The sequence below is a fragment of the Molossus molossus genome, unplaced genomic scaffold (genome assembly GCF_014108415.1).
Source record: "Molossus molossus isolate mMolMol1 unplaced genomic scaffold, mMolMol1.p scaffold_m16_p_4, whole genome shotgun sequence".
Lineage (NCBI taxonomy): Eukaryota > Metazoa > Chordata > Mammalia > Chiroptera > Molossidae > Molossus > Molossus molossus.
Window position 1 is genome coordinate 6,703,585 of NW_023425377.1, and position 26,705 is coordinate 6,730,289.

Consider the following 26,705-nt stretch of genomic DNA (forward strand, 5'->3'; position numbering starts at 1 on the left):
TGTCTGTGGGTAAGGATGCCTCCTGAGGGTCACTGTCTGTGGGTAAGGATGCCTCCTGAGGGTCACTGTCTGTGGGTAAGATGCCTCCTCAGGGTCACTGTCTGTGGGTAAGGATGGATCCTGAGGGTCACTGTCTGTGGGTAAGGATGATCCTGAGGGTCACTGTCTGTGGGTAAGGATGATCCTGAGGGTCACTGTCTGTGGGTAAGGATGCCTCCTGAGGGTCACTGTCTGTGGGTAAGGATGCCTCCTGAGGGTCACTGTCTGTGGGTAAGGATGCCTCCTGAGGGTCACTGTCTGTGGGTAAGGAATCCTCCTGAGGGTCACTGTCTGTGGGTAAGGATGCCTCCTGAGGGTCACTGTCTGTGGGTAAGATGCCTCCTGAGGGTCACTGTCTGTGGGTAAGGATGGATCCTGAGGGTCACTGTCTGTGGGTAAGGAATCCTCCTGAGGGTCACTGTCTGTGGGTAAGGATGGATCCTGAGGGTCACTGTCTGTGGGTAAGATGCCTCCTGAGGGTCACTGTCTGTGGGTAAGGATGGATCCTGAGGGTCACTGTCTGTGGGTAAGGATGCTTCCTGAGGGTCACTGTCTGTGGGTAAGGATGCCTCCTGAGGGTCACTGTCTGTGGGTAAGGAATCCTCCTGAGGGTCACTGTCTGTGGGTAAGGATGCCTCCTGAGGGTCACTGTCTGTGGGTAAGGATGCTTCCTGAGGGTCACTGTCTGTGGGTAAGGATGCTTCCTGAGGGTCACTGTCTGTGGGTAAGGATGCCTTTCTGGAAGCGACGGTGCCTGAGGCTCAGGCCTCCGACCTCACCTCCTCTCTGTCTACATTCACTTGCTCTGTGTTCTTTTCAGGCATTAAGACCATTCATACCCCAGTGACTCCCAGACTGCTCCAGCCAGACCTGCTCCTGACCCCAGACGTATGTCAACACCACCTCTTAGATCTGCTGGACATCTCAGTCTCAACACACCAAACCTGAACTCCTGGTCTCCCCCCAAAACCAGCTGTACCCCAGCCTTCCCCTCTCAGGGGATGGCAACTCCATTTTTGCAGTTGGTCAGGCATAAAAACCACAAAGTCATCCTCAGTGCCTCCCTTCCCTACCTCACCTCGAACACCGACGGTTCCTGCCACCTCCCTGCTGACATCCTGGTCGGAACCACCGTCGCCTCTTGCCTGGACCACTGCAATAGCTCCCTACTTCGGTCTCATCCTGCCTGGACGCTTACTCCCGATCGGCTACTGTCTACACAAGAGCCAGAGCGATCCCTTCAGAACGTAAGTCGGGCCCTGGCCCGTTCCTCAATGTTTAGAGCCTTGGCCCATGGACCAAAGGGTCTCAGGTTCGATTTCCAGTCAAGGGCACGTACCTGGGTTGCAGGTTCAATCCCTAACCCAGGTTGGGGTTGTGCAAGAGGCAACCAATTGATGTGTCTCTCTCACATCAATGCTTCTCTCTCCCTCCCCCTTTCTCTCGCCCTTCCTCCCTCCCTTCCACTCTGTTTAAAAATCAATGGAAAAATATCCTCAGGTGAGAATTAACAAACATAAATAAATAAATAAAATGTAAGTTGGATCTCGTCCCTACTCTGGTCAAAACCCTACACGGGCACCTTCTCACCAAAGTAGACGCCAGAGTTCCTAACCATGGCTGCAAGCCCCCGTCGCCTGGAGCCCTCTCTGACCCCACTTATTGCTCCCTCTGCTGTCACGGGGTCTCAGTGACTTGCACAAAGATGGCTAGCTAGTAGGGCAAAAAACTAGGACTAGAACTCGGGTCTGTTTGAACTTCAAGCCTCTCGATCTTTCTGCTACAAAGCACAACTTCCCATTGCTCTCCCTGGACTGCAGCATCCTCGGTTCTAACATAAAGATACACCGCCACCACCACCCCACTCTCCATGGACTACACTAGAGAGGGGATGGGATTAGGTGCCTTCTGAGACTCTATTCCACCTTCAGAATTTGATGAATGTGAATGAGACTTGAGCAGGAGCTGTGTTCTAGTCATTCCTCTGTCTCCGGTCCAGGGAATGGATGGGTGGGTGAATGTGTAGGTAAAAGGATGGACAGAACCTGGCCGGTGTGGCTCAGTGGTTGAGCGTCGTCCCATGGGCTGAGAGGTCCCAGTTGGATTCCGGTCAGGGCACAAGCCCAGGTTGCAGGCTCGATCCCCAGTAGGGGGTGTGCAGGAGGCAGCTGATTGATGTTTCTCTCTCACATCGATGTTTCCATCTCTCTCTTTTAAAAAAATCAATAAAAAACATGTTTTTTAAAAGATGGATAAATGTGTAGGTGGGTGGAGTAATGGGCGAACGGATCGGATGGATGGAAGGTGGATGGATAGTTGAATGCAGGAATAAATTAATGAGTAGATGAATGCATAAACAATGGCAATGTAGAAACTTGAGAAGAGGCGGAAGGGGAGAGAAAATATTGCTGCAGGGTTTGCCTCCTGGAGCTCTGATTGGAGTTGGAGAACCGAGGTCACACCGAAGACAGGAGAGCCTCACTCAGTCCCAGGCACTGGCCGGGAGACCAAACCGAACCGATGGCTCATTGAGAGGTAGGTTGTAACAGCACAGACTTGCAGGTTAGAAGAAGTTGGTTCAGAGCTTGTCCCCGCAGCTTCCTAGCTGTGTGACACCAAACCCCAGTTTTCTCCGGGGCCATGGGGGTCGCAGAATCTCCCTCTCCTGTGGTCACTGTGAGGTCTCAATGAGATAGCACGTCAGGACCTATTTCAAGGTGCCTGGCACATCACAGGGGAGTAGAAATGGTGTCATCGTCGTGGTTAGGAGAGGCCCCAACCAGGCAGCGTGGCCTCGCCCAGGTCTGGAACCTCAAACTAGATTCCTGTCTCGACACTACCTGAGAAGCCTTGGGGAGGGCGCCAGGGGCAGAGGCCAAGTGCCCATCTCCTGGCGTGGGCTCTGTGGTTCGCTGGCCAGGGGCCTTGCGGAGTCCATGGGTCGGCCTCAGTGCAGGGCGGGCCTGGCTGCGTCCCTCCCTCCTCCTTCCGAGGGCCCTCTTAAGGGGCTAGCCACCTGCCCTGCCCCACCCCCCTTTGGGGGAGAATTTGGCCTCAGGGTCTAGAGCCCCAACTTCTCGGGAAGTTCTCAGACATGAGGAACTTTCCATCCACATTGCAGGAATTTTTTTTTTTTTTGTAGAAAAGGAAAAAAAACTAAAAACCTTCATCCTTTGGCCTCTGGGAGAATATTCCTTTTATGTGAAGCTGGCAGGGAGGAAAATTCAAGATTCCTTCTCCTTCGCCTAATTGATAGCAACATGAAATATTCTGGTGTTGTTTTAATAAGACTTTGGTTTTCCAGCAAGAGTAGGGGAAAAAAAGAAAAAAGATCTTCTCCTGGACCAGAATATTTTTAGCGAAAATATTTTGCTTGCGTCCTCCCCGCCCCCTCCCTTCGCCGTCCCTGCCCCGGCTTCAAAGGCCCAGCAGCGGGTTCTGGGGTGCGAAGCAGCCGGCCCACACTCGCAGCCCCCACCTCCCCTTGCCTGGCAGGCAGGCCAGCCACGGAGTGCCAAGCCAGGAAGATATTTTTTCCAGAAGCGGCATCTGGCTCCTTGGCAGCCGCACAAGCAGTTGTGTTGGCAGCCGGGGCTAGCCGGGGTCTGTCGTATGTTTAGGCTGCTGCCTCTTCTGACTCCCTCCCGCAGACACGATGTTCTCTCTGCTGGGCTGGTCCCCTCCTGCCCTCACCCCTCCAGAGGGTGGGGGACCTCAGAGAACCTGAGGGCTTTGTCCCTTGCCTCCCGCCTCCCCACGAGGGTTGACACTTGGAGGCCCACCTGGGCTTCATGTCTTGCCAACTTGACTTTGGGCAGGTGGCTTAACCTCTCTGTGTCCTCGGTTTCCTCAGCTGGGAAATATGAGTCATCACCATTTACATAAACAAATCTGCCTGTCTGATCTGGCCTGGACCTGACTTTCCAACTGAATGTCTTACACTCTTCCTGTCGTACGTGAAAGCCCCCACTAGCACGACCTGCTTGGCTTTTTCGAGCTCCCAAAGTCTTTGCAACTCCAGGGCCTTTGCACTTGCTTGGCCCTCTTTGCCCAATTTCTGATTAGCTGGTTCCCTCGAGCCCTTCGGGTCACCACTCAGAGGTCACCTTCCTCGAGAAGCTCCCTGGCTTCTCCATCTCAAGGGGCCGCTTGGGCTGCTCCCGGGAGCTCTCCTGCAGCTCAGTCATCACTGGGTATTTGATCTTCTTCACCCCTCCCTCATCTAGGGGGCTCTGGGACAGCAGGGACCTCATCAGTTCTGCCCTTCGCTGCGCCCCAGCATCCAGCACAGGGCTTTCCCGATGGCCCGTGGGCACAGGCAGGGATTCCTGGACCCCTGGAGCTGATTCTGCCCACAGCCCTCCAGTGTCACAATGGCCCCAGCCCAGCCCCTCGGAGACAGGGAAGTAGAATGAACACTCAGCATGTGCCTTCAACACAAGACCACCTCGGATATCCCTTTCATCTTCATCCCAACCTGCAAGTTGGAATTATGATCTCTGATCAACAACTGAAGATTCTGAAAAGCTGAGGGACTGGTCTGCTGTCACAGCACGGACATGGCCAGCTCTGCCTAACCCCAGGATCCTCTTTCTTCTACTCCCCATGGCCGGTCCTGCCACCTGCCATGTCAGCTGGAGGCGCAGGCATGACGCCACGGCAAATGCCAATGATAGCTCTCACACGGCGTCCCTTGTGCCGCGCTGGGTGTCCTCCAACCATCACCTCATGAAGCTCACTACAGCACTGCAGGTGGTGATCACGAAACCGCACTATGCAAAGGAGGAAGCTGAGGCTCCCGGGAACAAAGTGGCTTCCCTGGGTACACACGGGGAGTGGGGCGTTCTTACCTGCCAAATAGCATGGACCCACTGCCAGAGCGAGAACCTTGGAGCATTGGTGCCAGCCTCTCTAATGCACCTTCAGTGTCCATTACCGATCACTCAGTTTGAATGTGCCGGCATGCAACAATTAGCCATTGGATGGATGGATGGATGGATGGATGGATGGATGGATGGATGATGGATGGATGAAGGATGGATGGATGGATGGATGGATGAATGGGTGATGGATGGATGGATGGATGGATGGATGGATGGATGGATGGGTGATGGATGGATGGATAGGTGGATGGATGGATGAATGGATGGATGGGTGAAGGATGGATGGATGATGGATGGATGGATGGATGGATGGATGGATGGTGGATGGATGGATGAATGGGGGATGGAAGGATGGATGGATGGATGGATGGATGGATGTGAAGGATGGATGGATGGATTGGTGATGGATGGATGGATAGGTGGGTGGATGGATGGATGGATGGGTGAAGGATGGATGGATGGATGGGTGATGGATGGATGGATAGGTGGATGGATGGATGGATGGATGGTGGATGGATGGATGGATGGATGGATGGGTGAAGGATGGATGGATGGGTAGATGGATGGATGGATGGATGGATGGATGAAGGATGGATGGATGGGTAGATGGATGGATGATGGATGGATGATGGATAGATGGATGGATGTGTGGATCCCAGTCCTGGATATGAATCTTGATCTCCCTAAAAACAGGGACCAAGGTCCCAATTCTACCTCTACTCCCCACCCCAGGCCTAGACAAGATTCTAAAGTCCATGAACATTCAGATGCCAGCTGCAAGCTAAGTGGCCTCCCGCAAGGACTGGCCCCACAGTGAAACCACTTCTCCAGCCCATGCCGCTTCCCGTCTCCCCACCCCCCACCCAGAGGGGCTAGGGGTTAGAAATGGCAGTCACAGGGAATTCCATCCAGCTCTCCAGTCACTTTCCATGTGGCCATCCTACTCCACCTCCCCTTGAGACATCAAAGTGGGAGTGTTGGAGAGCATCCCTGAGCCCACAGGGAAACTGAGGCACAGATTGGAGAAAGGACTTGTCAAGGCTGTTCAGCTCTGGGTCCTGTGCTTGCGCGTGGTCTGGGTAGGAGGGGCTTCAAACGCTGTTGAGGGCCAGGCCAGGCCATTTTCCCCACCAAGCAGGCGGGGCCCAGCAGCGACGGGACCCTTTGCGATGGGCTCACTATTACTGCTCCCTCTTTGCAGACGGTGGTGTGTGCGGCCCAGACACAGCCCCAGGGGCAGGCTGGTCAGCCTTGAGACATCATCTTGCTTCCCGGGCAGCCCTGATCAGCTCACCACAGACAATTAGACACATTTGGAATGGTTTGCTAGGCCAGGGAACGAGGCCGAAATATCCCTCCAGTCAAGCAGAGTGTCCTCTTGGCTGCCCATCTCTCACCTCCTCTCTGGGTTCAGGCCCCAGACTCATGCACCTGCCGACATTCCAGCAAGGTTGTACCATGCCTCAAGGCCTTTGCAAATGCAGATCCTTCGTCCCAGAATGCCCTTCCCTGCTTTATTCCTTGAGGAAGTCTCTTTCCTCCTATAACATCTCCTCCTATAACATCTCTCCTATGTCCCCATCTCTGAGCCTTTCCTCCTCCCTGGCCCCTCCCACCTCCCCACCCCAGCTCTGCTCCATGATGGCCTGGTTAGGGGATTGTTTCCCTGCTGGTCTGTGAGCTCCCGGCAGTAGAAACCTGCACCAGCTCCGGGACCTGGCCCATGTGGCCATCGGTAACTAATGTCTCGATTCTCCCGAGGCGTCATCTCTCCCTCCAGTGCAGGGTCAGTCTTGAGACGTGGTTCATCTGTAAATGCTCTTGCTAATTTCAGGGCGTCCTCTGCACAGCCAAGGAACACAGCCAGTGCCAGCCTTTCCCGTGGCCCATCGGGGGCTCGGCTGGTGAAGGGGCCCGGCCTCACATACTGTTGGCCTTGTCTGTGGTCCCTAAAGCCTCCCTGGCCTGCTCCCAGCGGCCTCCCCAGCACCCAGCACCAGCCTGGCACTTAAGTCTTTGCAAAAAGAAGAAATGAATGGATGCAGCTCTCAGCTCAGCACCTTCGAGCTGTCCAGACGTGCCGCGTCCCCATCCCCCGGGGTGACAGAGCGCCGATAGCATAGGTTTGGAGCTGAAGGGGCCAGGGTTGCACCCTGGCTCTGCATCTTCCCAGAGAGGGAAGGTGGGCAAGTCACAGAAGTGGCTATTTAATTCTGGAGAGTGTTGAGCCTTGCAAAGGTGAGGGCACAGAGGGCACGCGGGACGGAGGGTCTGTCCCACCCGAGGTCGCTCTGCCGGCCCACTGCAGGGGCAGGTGGGTCTGGGAAGGCCAGCGGCCATTTCCTCTCTTCCCACCCCGCCCGCCCCGGTCTGCGCAGCCAGCTGTGGGGCAGACATTCCTGGGCCTGCTCATTGATATTCAGGAATGGAACTCGAGCAGGCTCCGGCCCAGAGCGGGCAGGCGCTCAGGCCCTCTGCCTGGGCTCTTCTGCTCCTAGTGAGAGGGCCCTACGCCCTTGCCCGCCAGAGAGCATCCCAGGCCACGGCACCCACGCTGGACAGTGGGGGAAACTGAGGCCTGGAGTGGGGACCCTGCACAGCTCCAGCACACTCAGAAGTCTGGGGGAATGGGTGGAATGGGTGGTTGGGTCTCCTGACTCCCTGCACAGTGCTCAGTCCTCTGAGCTGCAAAGTGTCCCCGGAGCTTCTTCGTCCAGGTGCCTCCAGCCTGCTCTCCGGAGGCCCTGCCTGAGGCCCCGAGGAGGGAGAGGAGGAGGGAGAGGAGGAGGGAGAGGAGGAGGGAGAGGGCTGGGTCCCAGGCAGGCCCCGGCTGGGGCTGGCCGGCCTTCCCACACTGTCTCAGCAGGAAGGCTGACCCGGAGGCTCCTCCCTCACAGCCTCCGTTTGCCAAGCCCCCGCCTCGCACCTCTGGGTTTTTGCAGATGGGCTTGTTTTTCCTTGGGGTGTGAAAGCTGGTCATTGCAGGGGCCTCCTTCATTCCAAGCAGCTGGCTCAGACCAGGCACAAACTCCCACTCCCGCTCCCGCTCCCGAGGAGACAGGCCCTGACCCAGAGGTCTCAGGGTAGGGAGGGGGCGGCAACCTCCCAGAGCCAGCTGGAGCCAGCCCTCGGGGGTCCAGCCCCTGGAACACAGGCCCCACCCCAGGAGGGGACATTAAGGGCCCTGGGCTCTATATCACCACCACCTTAGAGCCTCTGGTCACACTGCCAGGCCTCAGCTGAATCCTACTGGGCCCTGAGGTCCACCCTCCCCCAAGCCACTGGTAGGACCCAGGGCACAGCCTCACATCTGCGAAGGGCAGCCCCCGCCCCCCTCAAATTCTCATTTGCTTACTCTCTGCATAGTCTTTCCCCTGGTCCAGCTTCTCCTTGCCCCTCCTTCCAGAGCCTTCTCATGGTGTCTTCCAGAAGTCCAGCGTCTTAAACAGCACCGTCCCGCACATAACAGCTTCCCCTCTTCTCGGACCCCTGCTCCATCATCACTCCGAGACTGGCCTCTCCCCAGAGGACTCGCTTCTGTCTGCCCCCCAAAGGGAGGCTGGGCTTCCTCCCCCACCGCAGAAAGGGAGTTAGAGGTGGCCTTGGGTGGCCACTTTCTGACCTTCGCTGCCCCACACTCTTCTGCTCCTCGTGTGTTCAGGCTGATGGGTGGCCCCTCACCCCATTGTCACCCACCAGACTCTTGCTCACTCCTCGCTCTCTGAGGACTCCCCCGCCTCTCCCATCATCCTGGGCCCTGGGTCACACCAACCGATGCCCTTAGACTTCGCAGTCACCAATGCCCCTCCTCTGCTCCACCTCCAACAGCAGAATTCAGATGGTGCACCCTCCGACTGCGGACCTCCGTCCTGAGACTCTCTGGCTCCTGATCGTCACCCCCCTTCCTGGAACAGTTCTCAGACGCATTCACCGGCACCTCGTCTCTGTCCACCCCTCACCTCCCTGAGCCCGGGACCAAGGGTCATCCTATTTGGGGTGTCACCTGCTCTGTCTACATTGAGTTTCTGAAGCTTGGTCTCCAACGACTTTCCTCTCCACTCTGCTCTCCTGCTCCAGGGATCGCTTCCCACCTTGGAGATGAAATACAGTTCGCCTGCCCGGGACGCTCATGGTGGGTCGTCGCCCTGCTCACGCCTCTGAACGGTTCATCTCGTCCTCTGAGCGCCCCAGGGCAGGGTCACATGGTTCTGCGTCCGCAGGCTGGTGGCTGCACAGGGCCTGAGCAGTAACAGCAGCTGGCATGCATTTTGTGCTCACCAAGTGCCTGGCACCGCTTGAGGTGCCTTATGAGAGGTAACTCCTTCACGTCCCTGTTTTGGAGAAGGCCGTGGAGGAGCAGCGACCTGCCTCGGTCCCGCCGCTGGGGAGCCTGGAGATGGGACGGAGCCCGGGAGGCCTGGCCGCGTGCTCACCTGCCTGATCGCGCAGCGGCCTCTCCTTGTTTACTGAGCCGAGGTGAACTGAGTTCCCTCCCCACCGGAGCAGAAGCCGAGATCCTAGAATTCAACCAGCCTTCTCCTGTTCTCAGAACTGCAGCCAGAGGTACCATGTGCCAAGAACTAAAGAAATATGTAAGGGAGTGGTTAAAAGCTTAATCTGGAGACAGACATTCCTGGTTCTGAATGCCAGCGTCCCACTTCCCGGCTCAGACCTGGCTCGAGAGAGGCCTTCGTTTCACGTCTCAGTGTTCTCATCTTTGAAATGGGAGGCAGCAACCGGAAAGGTGAGACGAGACAACGTGCGTGAGGCACCGACCCCAGCAGCAGGTACAAAGCTGATGAGCAACCGATTTTATCGAGCACCTACTATGAGGGTGCTGAGCTGGGTGCTGCAGCAGAACCCACGCCTGCGAGATTCGGTTTCTTTGATTACTGAGTTGCTGAGCTGCGGCTCAAACCAGCTGTGCTCACCTCTGCGCCTGTCACAGGCAGCTGTGAGGACAGTCTTTCCCTCACTTTGTCTGCCTGGAAACTCCCCCCAGGCTATAGCTCCCAGCCCAATATTACCCCCTCTTGTCAAGTTGCCTTGGGTCCCTGCTAAATCAGTCTTTCTTTCCTCTGGCTACCCTTAGCACCTTCTTTACATCCTTACCAAAGGAAGTCATTAATTCATTCACAAATCAAGTAGGAGATAGATGATAGGTGGATGGATGGATGGATGGATGGTTGGAAGGACAGACGGACAGATAGATAGATAGACAGACATTTTCTGAGTGCCTAGGTACCTACTCTGGGCACTGAGGTTACAAATAAGAGCTGAACACTAACATCTATTGAGTTCTTATAATAAGCCAGCGGTTTTACATGCTTTGTGTACAATCTTTGCAATGACCCCCTAAGATAGGAGCTGCGGTTATTCCCATTTTACAGATGGATACACCACAGAGGTATAGAAAAGTAAAGCTACTTACCCAGGTCCCAGAGCTGTTAAGTGCGGAAGTCAGGCTGGTGGCCTGGGCGCTTATTCACTCTGACACACCGCCTGTCACCAGGTGGACAGGTCAGACATTGCTCTTGAATTTCAGGCATGTCCACTGCTTATTTTTAGGGTGACGCCCCCCCCCCGGCAATTTGCCTGAGACTGGGGGTTTCGATGCTAAACTTGGGAAAGTCGTAGGCAAATTAGGACAAGTTGGTCACCTTTGTCTTCCTTCAAAAATGTCGTGGAACAAGAGTCATGCCCACGTCTGTCCAACTCCACTCCCACCTCCCGAGCAGCCTCCAAGAGAAATAAAGAAGCCAGGTCCAGGTGGGATCCTGTCCAACAGCCAGTCCCCACACCCTGCAAGGTGGCAGGAACTGATGTGAAGAGAGGCTGCCCCAAGCCCACAGGCCAGGGAGGGGCAGGTACTGGGCTCACCTTCGGGGCATAATTTCTGCCTCATCCCTCCCCTTCCACAGTCGCCCGCAGCAGGGTTTGGAAGATGCTTTCCCGGTGCTCCAGGAACTGCGAGGGCTTGGTCCTGCCTCCTCCCTGGTGCCAGCTGACCCCTTCCAGGGGGAGAGACAAGGCCATCCAGGCAGGCTGAGATACCTCCGTCCGCTCATCTCCTCCTCCCTGACCCACGTCGCTGGTCCTCAGGATGTACTCAGCCTCCTCCTATCGAAAGCAGTTACTCTAAAGTGAAGGCAGGGACACAGTTCTTGTAATTCATGAGAAACAAGAATAGGGTAAGTAGCACCACACCTAGAAAGAGAAAGCTTTAGGTAAATGCTGACTCAATCCATTAGCATAAAAATATGCTGAATGTTTTTAAAATATATATATATATATGCCACATAGTTCTCAGCTTAAACATTGTACAATCTTTGACTCCCACAACCCCGTCGGTGATCATCCCAGCTTTCTTCCCCGGGGACTTCCCCCTCCAAGGTCTGCAGCTCCCCGCCCCCCCACCTCTGTTCATAAAGTGCTCACACCTCCTGAACACCTCCCCCACAGCCTGCTGGTTTCTCTTCGCATGGTGCATTGCAGCCTGTCACAGGTTTATTTTATAATGTGTCTCATAGAATAGAATCTCCTCCCTGCAGTCCTTCCCTACTTCGTGGACTGCTTTGGGTTCAGCACCTTTGACAAAGGTATATTTATATGTACCTTTAACATTTACACGCAATACATACCAGAGCTGTACCTGGCATGGAGCAGACACACAGTCAACATCTGTGGAATAGAGGAAGGAAGGAAGGAAGGAAGGAAGGAAGGAAGGAAGGAAGGAAGGAAGGAAGGAAGGAAGGAGTAATAATAAACAAATAAGCAAGCGTTGGAATAACGGGTGAATAAATTAACACAGAGATGCATGAGTGACGAATAAAGGGTGATATGCTATGGAATGCACATCGGTGATTTAAAGGCGTAGATCACGGATACAGGCAGCGCAGACGAACCCCCAAAGCGTTAATCCGAGGGAAAGGAGGCAGACACAAGAGTCCCTCCTGTTTGATTCCAACTGCGGGAAATTCTAGGAAATGCAAACTGACCCCCTGGGCAGAGGGCAGATCAGTGGCTGCCTGGGGACAGCACTGGAGGGTGGTGGTGTCTTGCTGTGTGTACGCCTGCTGGAGCAAATTGTCCACTTCGAGTGGATGCAGTCTGTGGTCCATAAACCATACCTCAGTTCAGCTGATGTCAAAAAAGAAAGTAGTGAATGAATGGATGAATCCATGCACTCCCCGTGTTCCCCTCACCAACATTCCACCAGGCCCCAAACACAGGGGTGTAACCCACACTGACACACCTTCGATTGTTCTTTGCCAGCCAGGCCTTTTCCAACGAGAACGGAAACGGGTATTTATTCAGTGTCTACGAGGTCCCAGGCACTTTGTCTATAATTATTTCAGCTCTTCCTCACGAAGGCCTTGTGGGGTGGGCAATGTTATTCCCATTGTAGAGAGAAGGGCCCTGAGTGCCAGGAAAGAAAGTGACACCTCCAAAATCATAGAGCCCCCCAAAAAGGGCATGCACACAGGCCTCTCCGGCTCCCCAGCCATGTCACCGCAGCAGACCCTAAGCTTCCTCCCACCGAGCCCCTACAGAAACTCCATGAGTGTGTGCACACGCACGTGTTCGTGGGACCTCGTACGTGTCTCTCTTTTCTCCAGGAGGAAGTGTGGCCACTGCCAAGGGGACCAAATGTGTTTCTCATCATTTGAGTCCCATGAGGAGATTCAAGGGGAAGCAGTAGCCAGGCCCAGATGTTGTCTCGGGTCCACTGAGGATGAAGAAACCATCCCAGCTGGAGCAGGGGGCTCAGGCAGTGGTGTCCGAGTCAGGATGAGAGAGACCGAGTGGGGAGGGGCTACCTAAGCCTGGGAGTGGAGCTCAGGGGGCCCTATCAGCAATGTGTGTCTACTGGATCTGGGGCGAGGGGTCCGGAGGACACCTCGGTGTGACTTTACCCTGTAAATCATCACCCACCACCCACGTGTGAGGAAGGAGGAGGCGGGAGGCAGAGGAACACGGAGCACTGACATTTTTGAGAACTTAACCATATTCGGGGCACCGTGCCAGATGCTTGCACACGCGTCTCCTTTGAGCCGGCAGCACCCTGCCAGGTAGATGGGGTTGTATTTCCCTGCTTTTCGATGAAGAGACAGAGGCTCAGAGACACGAAAGCACTGGTATAACTCACAGAAATGGTACATGATTATGTTTCTCTCCTACCAACTCTTTCATTTACAATAGAGGCCTGGCTGCCTTTAGCGTGTTCCCAACTGAGCATTTTCCCAAGGAAATCCACGCCAGTGCGTCTAGCCACACACCCACCGGCTCATGTACACACCCTTCGTATCTCCATCTAATCGATACACTTAATCATTTAATTACCCACCAGTGCACTCAGCCCTCCTACAAGCAAACCCCCTCCACCCCGGTCCATTAGTGCATGTATATATGATCTCAGCAGACAATATCTCAACTGCCTATGGTCCACTAAACCACGGATTTACCACCCAACTAATCACCCACTCACACATACATCCACCTACCCACCTACCCGTCCCCTTCCTCAACTACTCTCCCACTCACACATACATCCACCTACCCACCTACCCCTCCCCTTCCTCAACTACTCTCCCACTCACACATACACCCACCTACCCGTCCACTTCCTCAACTACTCTCCCACTCACACATACACCCACCTACCCGTCCCCTTCCTCAACTACTCATCCACTCACACATACATCCACCTACCCGTCCCCTTCCTCAACTACTCTCCCACTCACACATACACCCACCTACCCGTCCCCTTCCTCAACTACTCATCCACTCACACATACATCCACCTACCCGTCCCCTGCCTCCACTACTCACCCACTCACCCATCACCACACCTACCTACCCACCTACCCGTCCCCCTTCCTCAACTACTCATCCACTCACACAGACACCCACCTACCCGTCCACTTCCTCAACTACTCTCCCACTCACACATACACCCACCTACCCGTCCCCTTCCTCAACTACTCATCCACTCACACATACACCCACCTACCCGTCCACTTCCTCAACTACTCTCCCACTCACACATACACCCACCTACCCGTCCCCTTCCTCAACTACTCTCCCACTCACACATACATCCACCTACCCGTCCCCTTCCTCCACTACTCACCCACTCACACATACATCACCTACCCACCTACCCGGCCCCTTCCTCAACTACTCTCCCACTCACACATACATCCACCTACCAACTACCCATCCCCTTCCTCAACTACTCTCCCACTCACACATACATCCACCTACCCGTCCCCTTCCTCCACTACTCACCCACTCACACATACATCCACCTACCCACCTACTCGTCCCCTTCCTCAACTACTCACCCACTCACACATACATCACCTACCCACCTACCCGTCCCCTTCCTCAACTACTCACCCACTCACACATACATCCACCTACCCACCTACCCGTCCTCTTCCTCAACTACTCACCCACTCACACATACATCCACCTACCCACCTACCCATCCCCTTCCTCAACTACTCTCCCACTCACACATACATCCACCTACCCACCTACCCGTCCTCTTCCTCAACTACTCTCCCACTCACACATACATCCACCTACCCACCTACCCATCCCCTTCCTCAACTACTCTCCCACTCACACATACATCCACCTACCCACCTACCCGTCCTCTTCCTCAACTACTCTCCCACTCACACATACATCCACCTACCCACCTACCCGTCCCCTTCCTCAACTACTCTCCCACTCACACATACATCCACCTACCCACCTACCCGTCCCCTTCCTCAACTACTCTCCCACTCACACATACACCCACCTACCCACCTACCCATCCCCTTCCTCAACTACTCTCCCACTCACACATACATCCACCTACCCGTCCCCTTCCTCAACTACTCACCCACTCACACATACATCCACCTACCCACCTACCCGTCCCCTTCCTCAACTACTCTCCCCTCACACATACATCCACCTACCCACCTACCCGTCCCCTTCCTCAACTACTCTCCCACTCACACATACATCCACCTACCCGTCCCCTTCCTCCACTACTCTCCCACTCACACATATCCACCTACCCACCTACTCGTCCCTTCCTCAACTACTCACCCACTCACACATACATCCACCTACCCGTCCCCTTCCTCAACTACTCACCTACTCACACATACATCCACCTACCCACCTACCCGTCCCCTTCCTCAACTACTCACCCACTCACACATACATCCATACCCGTCCCCTTCCTCAACTACTCACCCACTCACACATACATCCACCTACCCACCTACCCGTCCCTTCCTCAACTACTCACCCACTCACACATACATCCACCTACCCACCTACCCGTCCCCTTCCTCCACTACTCACCCACTCACACATACATCCACCTACCCGTCCCCTTCCTCAACTACTCACCCACTCACACATACATCCACCTACCCACCTACCCATCCCCTTCCTCAACTATTCACCCACTCACACATACATCCACCTACCCATCCCCTTCCTCAACTACTCACCCACTCACACATACATCGACCTACCCGTCCCCTTCCTCAACTACTCTCCCACTCACACATACATCCACCTACCCACCTACCCGTCCCCTTCCTCAACTGCTCTCCCACTCACACATACAGCCCACCCTATCCACCTACCCGTCTCCTGCCTCAACTACTCTCCCACTCAACATACATCCCCTGACCCACCGACCCGTACCCTTCCTCAACTACTCTCCCACTCACACATACATCCACCTACCCACCTAACTCCTGGGGGTAGGGGGGGGGTGGGGTCCCCTGTCTGCAACTGCTCTCCACTCACACATACACCCACCTACCCGTCTCCTTCCTCAACTACTCTCCCACTCACACATGCATCCACCTACCCGCCCCCTTCCTCAACTACTCTCCCACTCACACATATATCCACCTATCCACCTACCCGTTCCCTTCCTCAACTACTCTCCCACTCACACATACATCCACCTACCCACCTACCCATCCCCTTCCTCAACTACTCTCCCACTCACACATACATCCACCTACCCGTCCCCTTCCTCAACTACTCTCCCACTCACACATACATCCACCTATCCACCTACCCGTCTCCTTCCTCAACTACTCTCCCACTCACACATACATCCACCTATCCACCTACCCGTCTCCTTCCTCAACTACTCTCCCACTCACACATGCATCCACCTACCCGCCCCCTTCCTCAACTACTCTCCCCTCACACATATATCCACCTATCCACCTACCCGTTCCCTTCCTCAACTACTCTCCCACTCACACATACATCCACCTACCCACCTACCCATCCCCTTCCTCAACTACTCTCCCACTCACACATGCATCCACCTACCCGCCCCCTTCCTCAACTACTCTCCCCTCACACATATATCCACCTATCCACCTACCCGTTCCCTTCCTCAACTACTCTCCCACTCACACATACATCCACCTACCCACCTACCCCTCCCCTTCCTCAACTACTCTCCCACTCCCACATACATCCACCTACCCACCTACCCATCCCCTTCCTCAACTACTCTCCCACTCCCACATACATCCACCTACCCGTCCCCTTCCTCAACTACTCTCCCCTCACACATACATCCACCTACCCGGCCCCCTTCCTCAACTACTCTCCCACTCACACATACATCCACCTACCCGTCCCCTTCCTCAACTACTCTCCCACTCACACATACATCCACCTACCCGTCCCCTTCCTCAACTACTCTCCCACTCACACATACACCCACCTACCCGTCCACTTCCTCAACTACTCTCCCACTCACACATACATCCACCTACCCGTCCCCTTCCTCAACTACTCTCCCACTCACACATACATCCACCTACCCACCTACCCGTCCCCTTCCTCAACTACTCTCCCACTCACACATACATCCACCTACCCGTCCCCTTCCTCAACTACTCTCCCCCTCACACATACATCACCTACCACCCACCCCCGTCCCCCTTCCTCACTACTCTCCCACTCACACATACATCCACCTATCCCTCCTCTTCCTCAACTACTCACCCACTCACACATACATCACCTACCCACCTACCCGGCCCCTTCCTCAACTACTCTCCCACTCACACATACATCCACCTACCCGTCCCCTTCCTCAACTACTCACCCACTCACACATACATCACCTACCCACCTACCCGGCCCCTTCCTCAACTACTCACACCTCACACCCATACATACCCACCCCTACCCGTCCCCTTCCTCAACTACTCACCCACTCACACATACATCCACCCCTACCCGCTCCCCTTCCTCACACTACTCTCCCACTCACACATACATCCACCTACCCCTCCCCTTCCTCAACTACTCTCCCACTCACACATACACCCACCTACCCACCTACCCCTCCCCTTCATGAACTACTCTCCCACTCACACATACATCCCACCTACCACCGTACCCTCCTTCATGAACGACTCTCCCACTCACACATACATCACCTACCCACCTACCCGGCCCCTTCCTCAACTACTCTCCCACTCACACATACATCAACCCTACCCACCGACCCGGCCCCTTCCTTCAACTACTCTCCACTCACACAATACATCACACTACCCACCTACCCGGCCCTTCCTCAACTAATCTCACTCTCCCAAGCACACATACATCCCTACCCGTCCTCTTCCTCAACTACTCTCCCACTCACACATACATCCACCTACCCGTCCCCTTCCTCAACTACTCACCCACTCACACATACATCCACCTACCCGTCCCCTTCCTCAACTACTCTCCCACTCACACATACATCCACCTACCCGTCCCCTTCCTCAACTACTCTCCCACTCACACATACATCCACCTACCCACCTACCCGTCCCCTTCCTCAACTACTCTCCATTCACACATACATCCACCTACCCACCTACCCGTCCCCTTCCTCAACTACTCTCCCACTCACACATACATCCACCTACCCACCTACCCGTCCCCTTCCTCAACTACTCTCCCACTCACACATACATCCACCTATCTACCTACCCGTCCTCTTACAACTCATTCAAAAAATCCTTTTACAGCCCAGGCCGTCTTGGCTCAGCAGTTAGAGTGTCTGCCCGTGGTTCAGAGAGACCCAGGTTCTAAGGGCACGTACCTCAGTTGCAATTTGTCCCCGCTCCGGTTGGGGTCGTGTGTTTGGCACCCACTCGATGTGTCTCTCTCATGTTGATGTTTCTCTCTCTCTCTTCCTCCCTCTCTTCTCCTGCTCTATCTGAAGATGAATGCAAAAATATCCTTGGTTGAGGGTAACAAAAAAAATCCTTCCATGATTCATCCACATATCCATCCAACATTCATTTGCCCTCCCATCCAAATACATAACCAGACACATACCACCCATCATTCCATCCACACGTCCAATCGTCCACCCATATTCATTGGTTCATTCAACCATCCAGTCATCCACATCCCATGTAAATAAAAACACATACATGTTGTGATGGTTAATCTTATGTGTCAATTTGGCTAAACCATGGCACCCAGATAGTAGGTCAAACACCAGTCTAGATGTTGCTGGGAAGGTATATTTGTAGATGAGATTAACACTTAAATCAGTAGGCTTTGAGTAAAGCAGATTAACCTCCTTGATGTCGGTGGGTGTCGTCCAGTCCGTCAAAAGCCTTAGGAGAAAAAGTGCCGAGGTTCCCCCAGGGCCGAGGACAGTCCGAGGTCTGTGTGTTTAAAGCGGCTTTGGCAGGACGTGGGCACTGAGAAGATGGTGGCGCCGAGGAGGACCCCGTGTTTCTTGCTGGAGATGAGGTGGGTGGAGGTACCACTGCTGAGAACGTGGGGGTAGGAGAGGAAGGGCAGGCGGTGGGCAGCTCAAGTTGGGCCACGTCGGGTTGGCAGTTCCTGGGAGCCTCTGGGGGACATTTAACAGATGGAGAGATTGGAGCGGCTGGAGTTTAAGGAGCAGAGAACTGAGGGGAGAGGCTTGAGTTAGAAGGAAGGAATAGGTGACAGTGTCATCTGAACGGAGGTCCCCGAGGCCACAAACAGACTTCTGCGGAGCGGCAGCAAGGGGAGCCCAGAAGACCTGCTGCTCCCGTGGCTGGGGTCCTGACCTCCCCCTGCTCTGAGCTCCTAGAAGGAGTTTGGTTCCTACCAGGGGGCCCTCCAAGCTGCTCCCTCTTTCTCCGGGGTTCATGGAGGGTTCACGGGAGCAGCCGGACCCCATAGGGCTCCCGCACAGATGGGAAATGGGGCCATCTCAGGCTCTGGCCAAGGGGTGGGCCCCCGAGCTCCAGCTGCAAACCCCATTTGGGGGCTGCAGGGGTGTGTGTAAAACTGCTCCCTGGGTGGCTCAGGCCGGTGCGGCTCAGAGAACAAACTGTTGTCTCTGCCATAAATCCCCTCGGCCATAAAGTCCCCCAGCCCACCCCCGGGCTCCTTGGTTGGTGTGAGAAACTGAGGGCAGGGCAGGGTGATGACCTCCTGACTCCGGGGCCACTGGCCTCCCAGCCCACCGTGCTGGGCCTCCCGAGGCCTCCCGAGCCCACTCAGGGCCCCAACATGAGGGACACAGGCCCGGCCTGGGAGTCAGAGCCCTGGTTCGAGACCCAGTGTGCCTTGGTTTCCCTTTAGGGCACTTTCTCCATAGCTCAGTTCCTAACTAGCAAATTGTTTTTGGGAATCCCCATTCTGTCTCTGGAGGGGACTATGGGGATCAAAGAAAAGGGACAGTTTAGTGTCACAGATAGGAGGGACGTTAGCATGTCCCACTGTCATTTAAACTCTCTGGGTCTCAGTTTCCTCACCTATAGAATTGGGGCGATGCTAAGAGCTACCTCAAGGGCTTGTGTGCATAAGAGACACTGGAAGAGGGCCCCGCCAGTGTGGCTCAGTGGATTGAGCACGTCTGTGGACTGAGAGGTCCGGGTTCCACTCCTGCTCTTGCCGGGTTTCGGGCTCAATCCCCAGTAGGGGGCGTGCAGGAGGCAGCCGATGGAGGTTTTTCTCTCACATCGATGTTCCTATCTCTCTCCCCCTTCCTTTCTCTCTAAAAAAAAAAAATCAATAAAAACATTAAAAAGGGGGGGGGGCTACTGGATGAGGCATACAGGTAAGGGGCAGAATCCGAGGCTTTAGAGCAAAGCCCAGGGAAGGAACGCGTACGCATTTTCCTTTAGAAAGGTCCAAAGATGCGAAAATGCCGTGCACCACGTCGATGGCTCCGGACAATGGGATCGACAATGATTCTGGGAAACACTGGGAGACCACATGCTGCGCTTCGATTTCCTCGGGTTCCATTCACCTATTTTACAAGCGGGTGTGTATCTGTAAAAATAAATGCGCGTGGTCAAAACTAACACGCACAGTGGAAAGTGAGCCACCGCCTCGCGCATCTGTCCCGGGCCGCCTAGCTCACGACCACTGACAACAGTTTCTGTGTAATCGGGAAGCCTCTGTCTACGTACACACATGCACACATGTATGAAGGAGCAGCCTCTGTCTACGTACACACGTGCACACATGTATGAAGGAGCAGCCTCTGTCTACGTACGCACATGCACACATGTACGAAGGAGCAGCCTCTGTCTACGTACACACATGCACACATGTATGAAGGAGAAGCCTCTGTCTACGTACACACATGCACACATGTATGAAGGAGAAGCCTCTGTCTACGTACACACATGCACACATGTATGAAGGAGAAGCCTCTGTCTACGTACACAGAAGCCACATGTACGAAGGAGAAGCCTCTGTCTACGTACACACATGCACACATGTATGAAGGAGCAGCCTCTGTCTACGTACACACATGCACACATGTATGAAGGAGAAGCCTCTGTCTACGTACACACATGCACACATGTATGAAGGAGAAGCCTCTGTCTACGTACACACAAGCACACATGTACGAAGGAGAAGCCTCTGTCTACGTACACACATGCACACATGTATGAAGGAGCAGCCTCTGTCTACGTACACACATGCACACATGTATGAAGGAGAAGCCTCTGTCTACGTACACACGTGCACACATGTATGAAGGAGCAGCCTCTGTCTATGTACGCACATGCACACATGTACGAAGGAGAAGCCTCTGTCTACATACGCACGTGCACACATGTATGAAGGAGCAGCCTCTGTCTACATACGCACGTGCACACATGTATGAAGGAGCAGCCTCTGTCTACGTACACACGTGCACACATGTATGAAAGAGAAGCCTCTGTCTACGCACATGCATGCACACATGTATGAAGGAACAGCCTCTGTCTACGTACGCACATGCACACATGTATGAAGGGGGAGTAACAGAATGCTGAGTAACTGAGGTCACTGATTGGACCACAGGGAGAAGCACGGAAGTGGGGAATGTGTATAGGGAGCTGTGATGCCCCCCCAGACAGCGCCCCCTGCAGGACCGAGGCCCTCATTTCCCAGCATCACAGAGCCCTGGGGATCCATAAGGCGTTTGTGTCCACTGCCTGGCCCCTCACCTTTTCCCTCGGCCCGGCCGACTTTCCTAGCCCCCCCCCCCCGAAAACGCCCCTCCTGCTGCAGGGGTGAGCCGGGCTGGGACACTGGTGCAACACCACAGACGTTTGAGAGGCTGGGGAAGGCGGTCAGCAGAACACCCCTGGCACGCCCTGGCCGGTTTGGCTCAGCGGTTAGAGCGTCGGCCTGCGGTCCTGAGAGACCTAGGTTCTGTTCCCGCTAAGGGCATGTACCTCGGTTGCAGTTTGTCCCTGGCCCTGGTCGGTCATGAGGGTGGCAGCCCCTCGATGTGTCCCTTTCACGTCGATGTTTCTCTCTTCCTCTCTCTCCCTCCCACTCTACCTGAACAAAAAAATGGAAAAACGTCCTCGGGTGAGGATTAAAATAATAAAATAAATCAATGTTTTTTTAAAAGAAGAACACCCGTGGGAGCAGATGCCGAGTGCCGTCGGTGCGTGGGAGAAACACAGGCAGAGGCTCTGCGTACCCACTGCAGATGAAATGCGAAAGTCACACGCTCTCCCTGGAAACGTAAGGAGGGATTGTATCTCCTGTGGGAGACGCTGGGGAGCCGGCCCAGCCAATACAAGTGCAGCTTCAGAGAAGGTGGAATCTCCAGCAGGGGTGCTATGCCAGCCGTCCTGCCTGGAGCCAGTGGGACCCTGAGGGTGGGTGCGAGGACCCGGGGGCCCCTTCCCTCTCCTCCTCCCTATTCGTCCCCTCAGCTGCACTGGGAGCCCAGGCACGGGTGACGGCAGGGACCTCATGCCTGGGCTCCTCTCTCTTTCCTTGGCTTGCATGACATGTGATCCCATCTCTTGGATGGAGCAATGAAAAAAACCTTTGGCTCAGACCTGGGTTTGAATCTGTGCTCTGCCATTTATAGCCATTTAAGGAGCATTTACCTTGTGCCAGGTACTGTTCTATGTGCTTTAGATGTATTACCTCCTCGGAGCCTGGGTGTGGGCATGTTACCATCCCCGCCAAGGTCACAGAGCCACAAGTGATGGACCAGGATTCCTGCCCTGTCAGCCTGGTTCCAGAGCACAGGACCGTCACCACTGCCTCCTTCCTTGGTCACCCCCCATGCACAGCCCAGCTCCATGTCACTTGGGTCTGAACAGTATTTCCAAGGGAGAAATCTACGCCATGCACAGCCCAGCTCCATGTCACTTGGGTCTGAACAGTATTTCCAAGGGAGAAATACACGCCATGCTCAGCCCAGCTCCATGTCACTTGGGTCTGAACAGTATTTCCAAGGGAGAAATACACGCCATGCACAGCCCAGCTCCATGTCACTTGGGTCTGAACAGTATTTCCAAGGGAGAAATCTACTCCAGGGGCTGTTTCCCCCTCGCGGTGGGAGCGGTGAAGTGCAGTAGTTCTTTAGAGGGAGCTGACTCGGCACCCCCCGGGGCTGCTGGACCCCTGAAAACACCACTGATGGGAGGGGCCCTGAATCTTCATCTCAGTTTTCTCTGGCTCTCGGTAGGGCAGGTTTCTTCCCAGAGTCTCCAACAACATACTTGCCAGTTCATCCCATCCGGTCTGGTAAACACGCTGTAGCTTTCTGATGTAATGGTCTGCTGTGATATTCTGTGTAACGTCAGGGTCCCTGGGAGACCCACTGGCTCTGGGAGGGTAGATTTAGGTGGGTGGGTGGGTAGGTGGGTGGGTGGGTGGGTGGATGGCATATGGGTGAACAGATGGAGAAAAGAGAAAGGACCTTCTCGGGTGTCCAGGCAGGAGAAGGCCTCGCTGTCTCTCCAGGGCTGGGGAAGGGCGGTGGGCATGAAGCAGCAGCGATGGGTGGACGTCCAGGTGCTGCGGCAGCCCCAGCTCGTCTCGTTTCCAGCGAGCACACCGACCCTCTCCAAGGAGAGCTTCGATTAAACCCAGCTGAGCACTGAGCCCTGGGGATGGGAGCTGCAGCAATCCTGCACCCCAACTGACAGGCAGATGGGGTTGTCAAGCAGAGAGAGGGAGGGCTGCCCAGTATCAGGGCACAGACCTCCCCCTGGGCTACAGACTTTAATCGAGGGATTATGCACATGACTATTTTTAGCCAGGTGAAATTTGTGGAAAGCAGACAGGGCTGAAAAGGCAGCAGAAACCTGCTTTGAATTTACAGAGCAGACCTCCATGGGAGAGGAGGGGGGTGGACTGGAGGCTCCCCTTCCTAGATGAGAAGGTGGAGGAAATTCGAGAAAAGGTGGGGGAGGGCTCACCCCCACTGGACACCCACCACGTGCCAGGTAGGATGCTGAGGAGCTTAGAAATAGTTCTCAGTGTGGCCCACACTGCAGTCACCTCTCCCCCGCCTCCCCTAACCCCACTGCTGCTAAGAGTGCAAGTTCTCTCAGTAGAAATAACAGCAGCAGTGGACTGGGCATGGGGGGGGCTGGCAAGCTGGAGATTCCTACAGGGCCAGAGAGTCAATATTTGGGTTTGTGGGCCATATGCTCTCTGCGGCCACAACCCCACATCGTACTGCGAAACTAGCCGGAGACCATAGGTAAACGAGTGGGTGTGGCTGTGTTCCAATAAAACTTTATTCATATAAATAAGAGCTATTTTACTTTGGATTGGATTTGGCTCACCGGCCATGGTTCACCCAAATGTCAGCTTAAGATTACAAACCACTGTGGCCTGTTTTAAATATTAACACGGAACAAATTAAGGATCTTTAACCCCTACAAGATGCAAGATGGTTCCAAGATACTTGGAGGATTTAAAAAAAATATTAGTCCAGCCCTGGTTGGTGTTGCCCAGTGGTTAGAGTATCAGCCCATGGACCGAAGGATCTCGGGTTCAATTCCCTGTCAAGGGCATGTACCTGGGTTGCAGGTTTGATTCCTGCGATGTTCTCTCTCTCTCTCTCTCTCTCTTTCTCGCACTCTCTCTAAAAAAAAAATCAATGGAAAAAAATATGCTTGGGTGAAGATGAATAGAACAGAGCAGGGCAGGGCAGTTCAGTGAGCTGGTGAAACCTGCCTTTCCTTAGTCCCATCAGGGTGGTCTGCGGTGCTATGGAGGGTGGCCAGATAAAAGATAGGATGCCCAGAACAATTCAATTTCAGATAAATGACAAGTAATGTTTTCATATAGGTATATCCATGCTTAAGAGGTCAAAGGAACTAGAGTGTTTTGAACATACACCAAAAAGAAGTGATTTGCGTGTGTCTGAAAACACGTGTATTCGCTGAGCCTGGCAATCCTAACAGCCTGTGGGACCTCGTTTAAGGGGACTGTGGAACATCTGTCTACATGGATGGCCCTTCGTGATGGCGAGGTCAGGACCAGATGGAACTGGTGTCCCCAAATTCCCACTGCCAACCACAGAGCCCTGAGGCCGAAGTAGAAAGGTCACTCTTGAAGCAAGCCAGCTGAGGGTCATATACAAATGGCCCAGCACCTGGCGAGGACGCCATACATTGTGGTTGTGCTTTTATTCACTCACAGTGTCTCAATGTGTCCTCTTCTCCCTTTGTGTGACCTTGGCCAAGTCTCTCAGTTTTTCCTGAGCCTTAGTTTCCCCAGCTGTGACATGGGGATAGAAAACCACCTCCTGCCCTGGCCAATTTGGCTCAGCGGTTGGAACGTCGGCCTGCGGTCCAGAGAGACCCGGGTTCAGTTCCCGCTAAGGACACGTACTTCGGTTGCAGTTTGTCCCCGGCCCTGGTTGGTCGTGCGGGTGGCAGCCACTCGATGTGTCCCTTCACATCGATGTTTCTCTCTCTCTCTCCCTTCCTCTCTCTCCCTCCCACTCTATCTGTACAAAAAAAAAAAAAAGAAAACCACCTCCTTCTTGGGTTTGTGATATGAAAGAAATGAACCCGTGCTTGGCATGGTGCCTGGTATCCAAGATGCTCTCTAGAGATGTTCAGTCAAGCATCATGACTCATTCCAGCTCCACATCCATTCTTCCATGAAATCCTCAAAAGAATCCGAGAAGTGGCCGTTAAGGTCCCCATTGCATGAACCAGGTAAACTGAGGCACTGAGCAGTGGACATCACTCACGGGAAATAGGCGGCAGAGATGGGATTTGAACCAGCAGCCCACCTGACTGCAGTCAACTCAACACCAGTCAGGGCTAAGCCTGCTCCACACAACCAGACCCGAAAAGGCAGACTGGGTCGCAGTTTGGCCTCCACACCCTCAGACACCGGTCACCCCCCCACCCCCACCTGCCGAGCATGCTCCCAGCTGCCTGCCAGGTGACCCTTGCCGGCAGGACCAGCTCTTCTGACCCGGGTCAGGTAGAATCGCTGGAATCCAGCCACCCAGGGTTTTCCTGGCTGCTGCAGAGAAGACCCTCTCTGCCCCTCCAACACCCTCTTCCCTCACCCCCGGGGACCCTCCCACTGCCCTAGACAGGAGCCCTTCCTTGTGCCATGGCACAGGGAGACCCTGACCTCACTGTCCCCAGGCCGGCACTTCCCCATTTCCATCGTCACCCAACCCGTACCTCTCCCTGGCAGCACAGGGCACCCTGGGAATCATCCCATCATCACGTGAGATGATTTACTTAGCTTGTCCTCACCACGGGGCTGTGAGCTCTATGGGGGCGAGACTTCACCTGTGTTCCCTGGACCCCAACGCCCCACTCAGGGCCTGGCACAGGGGGAACCCACCAAACATTGTTGAGTGACCAACAAAGCTGAGGCAACTAAAGTTTTTCAGACACCGCTCACTCCATCCTGAGCACGTGACCTTCATTTCCTCATTGCATTGTCCCATCAGTTCCTTGAGGTCGGACCGAGCGGTCCCATTTTACAGGAGAGGAAACTGAGGTTCAGAACCACAGTCACAGAAACCACCACGACCTGGCAGTTAGGAGCGCAGCCTCCGCCCCACGCCGGCTGTGCGGTCACAGGCAGGTCCCACCCCGGGACGATGGGAACGACCATCTCACCTACTTCAAGGGCGGTGTGAGGACTCAAACACCGAACGATACAGAGCGCCCACCCCGGCCCTGGACCACACGCAGTTAACGCCCCGTAATATCGGAGTTGTGGCTTTGACCGACTCACACACCTAACAGAGCTGGCGCTGTGATCTGGGTTCACGCCCATTTACTACATCAGAGAGAAGCAAGACCAGAAAGGGCAGAGGTGGAGCTCGGAGATCCGGTCATTGTGCAGCTTCAGCCAGGCCTGGGTCCGGAAAAGAAAGGTCTGGCTGTGCCATTCCTGACTCAGGGGAACCGGTGGGCAGCAGGCAGCGGGCTGGAAGTCTCGCCTTTAACTGCAAAGCTGAGTGAAGTCGCTACCCCT